The 8851-nt window shown below is 36.2% G+C and overlaps 1 long non-coding RNA gene across 1 annotated transcript in view; it reads left to right on the top strand.

The window, feature by feature from the left end:
- Positions 1 to 6841, top strand: part of LOC106875062 (uncharacterized) — a 28941-nt gene extending 22100 nt beyond the window's left edge. Inside the window, exon 4 of the long non-coding RNA XR_008265601.1 lies at positions 6222 to 6841. This is a non-coding gene — a long non-coding RNA (uncharacterized LOC106875062). The remainder of the gene's footprint in view (positions 1 to 6221) is intronic.
- The last annotated feature ends 2010 nt before the right edge of the window (positions 6842 to 8851 follow it).

The following is an 8851-nucleotide window of genomic DNA, read 5'->3' on the forward strand; positions in this document are numbered from 1 at the left end:
GGGAGAGGGGGGAGATAGAGAGAGAGAGAGGAGAGAGAAATCAACATAGTACATTGTAGTAGTAGTAGTAGTAGTAGTAGTAGTAGTAGTAGTAGTAGTAGTAGTAGTAGTAGTAGTAGAAGTTGTAGTAGTAGTAAGCTCTTAGATTCTATTACGAGTTCTGCTTGGTGGCATCTCACCTACTGAATTTCTAGCTGTTTCCTTATCAGCGGTTCCAAGAGGGCCGAACGCCGCTTAAGAAATAGTTCATGTTATTAGTTATTTACGTGACATTACATCGTCGCAGCAAAAATATGGAGAAAGAGTGAGACCTCAGCTATGAGTAAGATTATTTATCCAGAACCTAGTCTCATAAACAATTTAACCATGTCTATAATCTACACACGCACTCACTTGTGTGTGTGTGTGTGTTTGTGCTCACCACCAAATAAAATAGTGGATCCAATTTTTTTTTGCACGAGGTTAGAAATTTCGAGAGAAAGGTAAGTCGATGATATCAATCCCTCTGCTCAGCTTGTAATTATTTTATCGACCCTAATGAAAGACAAAAATGACTTCAGCGAAATTTGAACTCAGAACATGAAGACGGGCGAAATACTGCTAAACATTTCATCCATACTGTTAAGGCCAAAAATTTTGTAGGAGGGAGACAAGTCGATTACTTCAATTCCAGTTTTCTGGTACTTTTTTTATCGACCACCAAAGAGATAAAAAGCAAAAATCGACCCCACCCCAGCAGGTATTGAACTCAGAACGTAAAGACGGACGAAATACCGATGAGCAGTTTGCTCTGCGTGCTAACGATTCTGCCTGTTTTATGCTTTACGTGGCCATGTGAAAAATAGTTTTGAATTTTAACACGGAGCCAGTAATTAAAATGACGGAGTAAAGTCAGGCGATCTTACTGTACCAGTTCCAAAGCTGTCACTTAAGCCACGTGTGTTTATTTACATCACATCGGCCTTTTCCGTAAAAGGGTGTTAGGGTTTGGGTTAGGGAGTTCCGTCCCTAACCCTAACCCTAATACATATGGTTTAAATGACAGATTTGGAACTGGTAACATAAGATCGCCTAAAGTCGATTACATCGCCCCCAGTGCTCGTCTGGTACATATTATAACGATCCACTTCCCAAAGCATGAACGGCAAGTCGACCTCGGCAGAATTTGAACTCAGAAAGTAAAGACGGAAATAATGCCGCTGAGCATTTTATTCCGGCGTAGTAACGATTCTGCCAGCTCTCAGCTAAATAAATAATAACGAAGCAAAATGTGAAGGGTTAATGAATATCACCAATTTTATCTGATTATCTTATGGACATATATCTCATTAGCGTCACCGAAGACTTCGCAACGTTTTGATGGTTGGCAATAGCAATTGATATTATATAATTTTCACGCTTGCTTCCTTGTTTACATAAAAGATGCAATTAGAATTTTTTTTTTTAATATTTGCTCTTTTTCTTGTTTTGTCTGTTTTTATTTGTTTTTGTCATGTATATCATTGTTTTTGACAGTGTTCGTCATTAGTTTATAACGGCAGCAGAGGTTTCGTCGCTTCCTATATCGATGGTGACAAGTAAACGATCCGTATCTACCCTTGCCGGTAGTAACAGCTGTCTTATACTGCTGTGAACTACGGAGAGCGATGTAGTGTCAATGTTGTAAAAGATTTAAAGATTGTACCCTAGATTTGTTGCTGTCAGGTTACTATGGTAATTAGCGAATGAAAACTAGCTTCATAGGAAACGCATGTGAGAAACAGACAATTATAAATCAAGACAGAAAAGAAAACAAGAAATATAACAACAACAACAACAACAATAATGATAATAATAATAATGATAATAATAATAATAATGGTTTGAAATTTTGCCACGAGGGCATCCATTTTGAAAGAGGGGTTGTGTGGATTACATCGAAGCCAGTGTTCAACTGGTACTTATTTTATACGAGCTCGAAAGGATTAAAAGCAAAGTCGACCTCAGCAGAATCTGAACTCAGAACGTAGCGATGGGTAAAATACCGCTAAGCTTTTTCCCGGCGTGCTAACGATTCTGCCACCTCACTGCCCTCAATAATAATAATAATAATAATAATAATAATAATAATAATAATAATAATAATAATAATAATAATAATAATAATAATAATAATAATAATAATAATAATAATAATAACAACAACAGTAGTGCGGTTTCCCTACTCTAGGTGTCAGGAAGACGCTCGGCAAGGAAATAAAACATAATTGAAAGAAGACGATAATGAAAATGATAATAATAATAATAATAATAATAATAATAATAATAATAATAATAATAATAATAATGATAATTAACGGAACGCATAACAAAACCAACGAAAAGAGAAGGAAGGATGTGTGTGTGTGTGTGTGTGTGTGTGTGTGTGTGTGTGTGTGTGTGTGTGTGCTTGTGTGGGCGCGGGTATGTATATATGAGGGGGTGCCCAAAAGAAATCGAAATTTTGCAATATTATTTTAATCATTTAGTTTTGCATGTTTATACTTGCACGACTGTCTTCTACTATAGCCTCGGGCCGATCAAATCTGAAAGAAGTCTGTCGTATATGCATATATGTGTGAGTCTGTGTGTGACTGTATGTGACTGTGTGAGAGTGTGTGTGTGTGTGTGTGTGCGTCTGTTTCTATCCCTCATCACCGCTTGATAACTGTTGCTACTGTGTTTACGTCCACGTAACATAGCTGTTAGGTACAAGCGAGCGATAGAATAAGTACCAGAATTTAAAAGAAGAAAATAAGTCTTGGGAGCGATTCGTTCGACTGACATATTGTTCAAGGCAGTGCCCCAGCATGGCCACAATCTAATAACTTTTAATCAAGCGAAAAATACAAGCTTTTCAACGACTAAGAATGTGTACCTATAACGAAGTTAAAGGACGGCTCTTCATTGACGAGTTTTTGTGAAGATTGGAGTGCTAAAATCAGTAAACCATTTCGAACATATGGAAAGCTTAATGAAAACTCATACTCTATGTAACGTGATGATGATAATGTTGATGTAAGCTTCAAATCATCATTTGTTCTTACAATGATTATTATGAGAATTACATACGATATAAATCGTGCCAGGCAGTTAGGAAGTATCTTATCAACCAACGATACTGTGACAATAACAAATTGCCCTCACGTTAAATCTGCAAATTAGTAATCGAGGTTTTGATATTTTTGACAAGTAGTTCTACAGATTTAAGAACCACTACGCAATAACTATTAAGTGTATCCATTGTGAATCCAGCACCAAACGAGGAAATGGAACAATTCAGGAAATGAATAAAGCTTTTAATCAAAAGTGAAGTGATCTTGATTTCTCAAGTACGTTTTTGCCGGTCGTTAACCTGGGATAACGCAGATTTTGAAGAATGCAAGTCCCACAATAGTAGAACCCGACATCACTGAAATCGGATAATCAGTTGAAACGTTAAACCTCCGTTTTGTTAGTTGTTTCTAACTATCGTGCAAGACATACATGGTAATGAAATTATTTAAACTGTTGGCACGAGGCCAGCAACTTTGGAAGACGTGTGAAGTCGTTTTTATCAATCTCAGTGTATAAATTGTCCTAATTTTACTGACCAAGAAAGGATAAAAGGCAAAGTTGACCTTGGCGGAATTTGAACTCACAACATAAAGATAGACGAAATGCCGATGAGCATTTTGACCGCTGTGCTAATGACTGCCAGATCGCTACCCTAACTAAAGCATATACTTGTTTCAAATGTTGGCACAAGGCCAGCAAATTCGGTGGGAGAGGGCAAGACAATTAAGTTGACTCCAGTGCTCAACTGGTACGTATTTTATCGACCCCGAAAGGATAAAAGTCAAAGTCGGCCTCAACTGAATTTGACAGACAATATGACGCGAGACATTTTTCGTGGCATGCTAACGATTCTGCCAGTTTCCTGATCTGAACTAGAAAAATTATTAGTTTCAAATTATGGTATACAGCCAGGGATTTGTGGCAGGATGGTTTAATCGATAAAATCAACCCAAGTGCTCACCTGGTAATTATTTTATCGCATCCAAAAAGATGAATGCCAAAGTCTACCTCGGTAACGTTGATACATAGATACTCAGATAGCAATATTCTAACTGTGGGCGATATTGGGAACTCTTTCCACTTATCTGCTGCTCTTTCAGCAATTGACACTCCAACAAAACACCTATGTAGTCACCCGACGTCCGACAAATAGCAGCCAATATTAGACGAGAATATGTTGACTAAAATAATAATTTTCAGCAACCCCCTAATTTGTATGTAGTCTAGTATTCTTATCTGCTCTAGGGACAAGATCCGAATAGTGTTATATCGATCCCAGTATGCAACTGGTACTAAATTTATCAACCCCGAAAGGATAAAAAGCAAAGTCGACCTCGGCGGAATTTGAACTCAGAAAGTAAAGACAGTCGAAATATTGCAACGTATTTCGCCCGGCGTAGTAACGTCTCTGTTAGGTCACCGCCTTATAATATACTCGAATATTGGAGCATATATCATAGTGTTTAAAGGCGGCGAGCTGGCAGAATCTTTAGCACGCTGGGCGAAATGCTTACCTGTATTTCGTCTGCCGTTACGTTCCGAGTTCAAATCCTGCCGAGGTCGACTTTGCCTTTCATCCTTTCGGGGTCGATAAATTATGTACCAGTTGAATACTGTGGTTGGTGTAATTGACTAACCCTCTCCCCAATATTTCAGGCTTTGTGACTATAGGAGAAAGGATTATATTATAGTGTTAATCTTATGAAATATTCTTATTATTTGTAGAATTCTCACTTGTCACTGCTTCTCTGACCATTTCAGAATAAACACACACACATACATACATACATACATACATACATATATATATATATATATATATATATATATATATATATATATATATATATATATATATATATGTATATATATATGTATGTATATACGAGGAGTACAGAAAAGTTCTTGTCTTTAAGGGTATCGCGAAAGGCTTTGGTAAGAAACCTAACTTTCCGAGTTCTTTTACATGGCTTAGCAAACCTGAAAGACTACTGCAATAACTATGTGAACCTGAGCGGCGATTATGTTGAAGAAAATCATGATCAACTGATCCTCCTCTATTTTCTTTTACCCGAAGTCAGGAAGCTTTCAGCACCCGCCACACCCCGTATAAACAAAGAATCCAATTTGCACGGCAGGGAATAATTTGTCAGAACAAATACCAGGTAGCAAAATAAGAAAAGAAAAAAAAAGAATAACGCCACCATCAAAAACAACAACAACACAACAATATCCTGGAAGCAGTGGAACCTATAGGTGTTTTGCTCCTAATAGAAATACCATCAAACTCTGCCATACGTTGCACTCTCTAGACACAAATAAGACTATGATCGATAGTGAAACCCTTGAAAAAACTAAGGCGACGCGTTGGCCACGGTTGAAATTCTTTTGAACACGTGCTTGCTGAATCAGAAGAAAACCAGCCAGAGACTTATTTAAAATGTAATGTGACGTCAATAATTTCGATGAAAACGAAATATGTAATATTGTCACAGGAGATAGATTTCGTGATTATGACGTGTGTGCGTATGCGTGTATGGTTGTATATATGTATAGTTGTAGGTACTTGTATGTATGTCTATATGTATGTATGTATGTATGGATGCATGTATGTATGTATTTCTATAGATAGATAGATAGATAGATAGATAGATAGATAGATAGATAGATATATCGCACAACGATACATATATTTTGAAATAAAAGTGAACAATGACATACATACACACCTTTACTTATTTGTATTTGAACAACATGTGTCACCAGGTAGGTGTATCAAAATCTATTATAAAATAATCTCATACTATTCATAAGGTATCTGTAGTATTCCCTGTGTGTAGTTATGATGTATAAGTTTATAGTTTATAAATGTATTATGGAATACGTATCTGGTTTGGTCATGGATTCAAGAAAAAAAATTCAGCTTGGCTGGACTAGTAAAACGAAAGTTAATGTAGATTTTATTTAACATCCTATCAAATTTCATGATTGTCTCGTGTCCGGTTTAAATAGATAGATAGATAGATAGATATGTATGTATATATATATATATATATAAACGCTTGCGCACGTACCCCAACGGCCGGAATTTTTTTCTGCAATTATCTTTCATATTTCGCTTATATTTGTTGTTGTTGTTCTTTAAGCTCGAAACCGGTGAGAGACGGATGATCATTGCATAAATCTCACCGAATCAAGGTTACAATTTAAATATAGGAAACGAAAAGAAGAGAACAGTGCAAAAAGGCGAAAATAAAACGGAAGCTGACACAAAGTAGGAGGAAGATCTCTTCAGTATATTATTATTATTCTGTAAAGCATACAACAGATATATATTCAGCACAATTATGAACGAACTACTTGCTTTGATGAGTATTTTATTTGCATTCTCTTTATTTTTCCTCCTATTAAAAATATTCATACCAGAATGAGATTAGGGCGTACTCTCGTGAGAAGAATGTTTTGTTTTGTTATAACGATCATAAGAGGCACAGCGCTAGTAAATGACTGCAGTAGAAAGAAAAACATGTTAAGCATAAGAATAAATGCAACAAACAATATCACCAACAAACAACATCATTGCTGGGGTTTCATTGGAACGCATGGTTTAAGGACAGCAATTTGGAATTTGGAGGAATTTGCGATTGAGATATCAAGCAGAAAACAGTGTGAGAGTAAAGGGATGTTTGTTGGCGGCGATTAAATATTTTTCATTGATTCATATTGTGTCATTTACCAATAAAATGGTCGAATTTAAAAAGCCAAATCACGTGTTCGTGTTGACTTGAATGATTCTCATCGAAGGTCTCTTTCTTGCAGCGCTGACATTTCTAACTCCGAAAACTTTTCCCGCTTGTATTGTAGAGTTCTTTTGTTGGTCAGTGATAGTATTTGATATTTTTTTTATTATGCAACCCTTAATATTGCAGGTGTGACTCTGTGGTATGAAGTTTGTTCCACGACAATATGATCCCAGGTTCAATCTCACTGCCTGGCACTTTAGACGAGTGACTTCTACTATAGCCTCGGATCGAAAAAGCAAAACGAGGTTTTTCGTTTCGATAATGTATATGTCTATGTACAAAAAAAAAGAAGAAATACAGATTTACTAGCGCGTGAGAAGTAAGTATATATATATAAAACAATGAGAGATGTCGGGTAAACAAGCGAAACATTCCTTTAAATTTATATTGCTTAAATATATAAACTTAAATAAACAATTACAGTAGAGTTAACAATAGCGTTGAATCTAAGTAATTAATAACATTTGGTGATTATTTACAATTTTTCCGTGATTTAATTAATATTTTAAGACAAATATTAAAAGTGACCAAATGTGTTTTTTCAACAGCTGTATTTGTTGCTATAAAAGTCGTCTACATAACAACATCTTCCAGTTCAATCACCTCTTCACGTATCCATTGACCTATTCATTCCTTGCGCTTGGCTCTTAACAACACCGGCTTCGCTTCTTGTTAAAATGAAAAAAAAAAATTACAAAAAATGAAAAAGAGGGGGTTTATTGTTCAATTCATCTGGAAATTGGAAAGCTGCGTCTTTTCAACGCTGCCGACGCTGCTACTGCCACTACTACTGCTACTGCTGCTGCTGCTGTTGCTACTTTCCAGCTCTTTGTAATATCATACGATTTAAGAAAGTAATAGTGAAGTGCTATGAGCCGATGTATCCCACTAAATTTTCCTTCCAATCTCTCCTTCTTCTTCTTCTTCTTCTTCTTCTTCTTCTTCTTCTTCTTCTTCTTCTTCTTCTTCTTCTTATTATTATTATTATTATTATTATTATTATTATTATTATTATTATTATTATTATTATTATTATTATTATAAGGCGGTGAGCTAGTAGAATCGTTAGCGCGCCAGACGAAATACTTAATGGCATTTCGCCAGTTGCTATGTTCTGAGTTCAAATTGTACCGTGGTCGACTTTGCCATTCATCCTTTTCGGGTCGATAAATTAAATACCAGTGAAACACTGGGGTCGATGTAATCGACTTATCCCCACGCCCCAAAATTTCAGGCCTTGTGCCTATAGTAGAAAGGATTATTATTATTATTATTATTATTATTATTATTATTATTATTATTATTATTATCATCATCATTGCCCACTGGATTCTAACTTCCTAAAATTGATGGCAGCCTCTACAAACCCCTACTGAACTCCCCCCCCAATGTCTTACTTGGTAGTTGTGCTTCACTTTTTCAATAATTCACGACGTTCGTATATATCAACGTGACTCCTAACAGTGCAAAGAAAACACTGACAAACGCATGCGCAGGGAAGCAAGTTTCTTACCACACAACTGCTCCTACGTCTTCTTTTTTGTTTTCTCTGTTGCTTAACCCACCCCAACCATTCGCCATCTTGATGCAACATAAAAATTTCATGCAAAACAGCATTCCATTGGCTCCTTTCATTGCTGTCCTCCTCACCAGTGCAAAAGCATAACCGCAACACTTATCACTGAAGTACGATTATAGCCAACGCCATCGAAACATGAAGCTCAAGATCAGGTGGAAATACAACGATTCGTATTCATTGATGATTTCCTCTAGTGTTCACCCTCAATATTTCAAAGACTACTCCATCGTTTAGTATTACAGAAAATCTATATGTCCTCTATAAGTCTTCTGCTAACCTCAGGGATGCGGGTTGTGAGTATGATGGTGCTATACATGCAATCACCTTAGAATCCTGCAAGAGAAAAAACTTTCAAACAGTTTAGAATAAAGTCCCTCACCAACTGACTTCATTT

The sequence above is a fragment of the Octopus bimaculoides genome, chromosome 15 (genome assembly GCF_001194135.2).
Source record: "Octopus bimaculoides isolate UCB-OBI-ISO-001 chromosome 15, ASM119413v2, whole genome shotgun sequence".
NCBI lineage: Eukaryota > Metazoa > Mollusca > Cephalopoda > Octopoda > Octopodidae > Octopus > Octopus bimaculoides.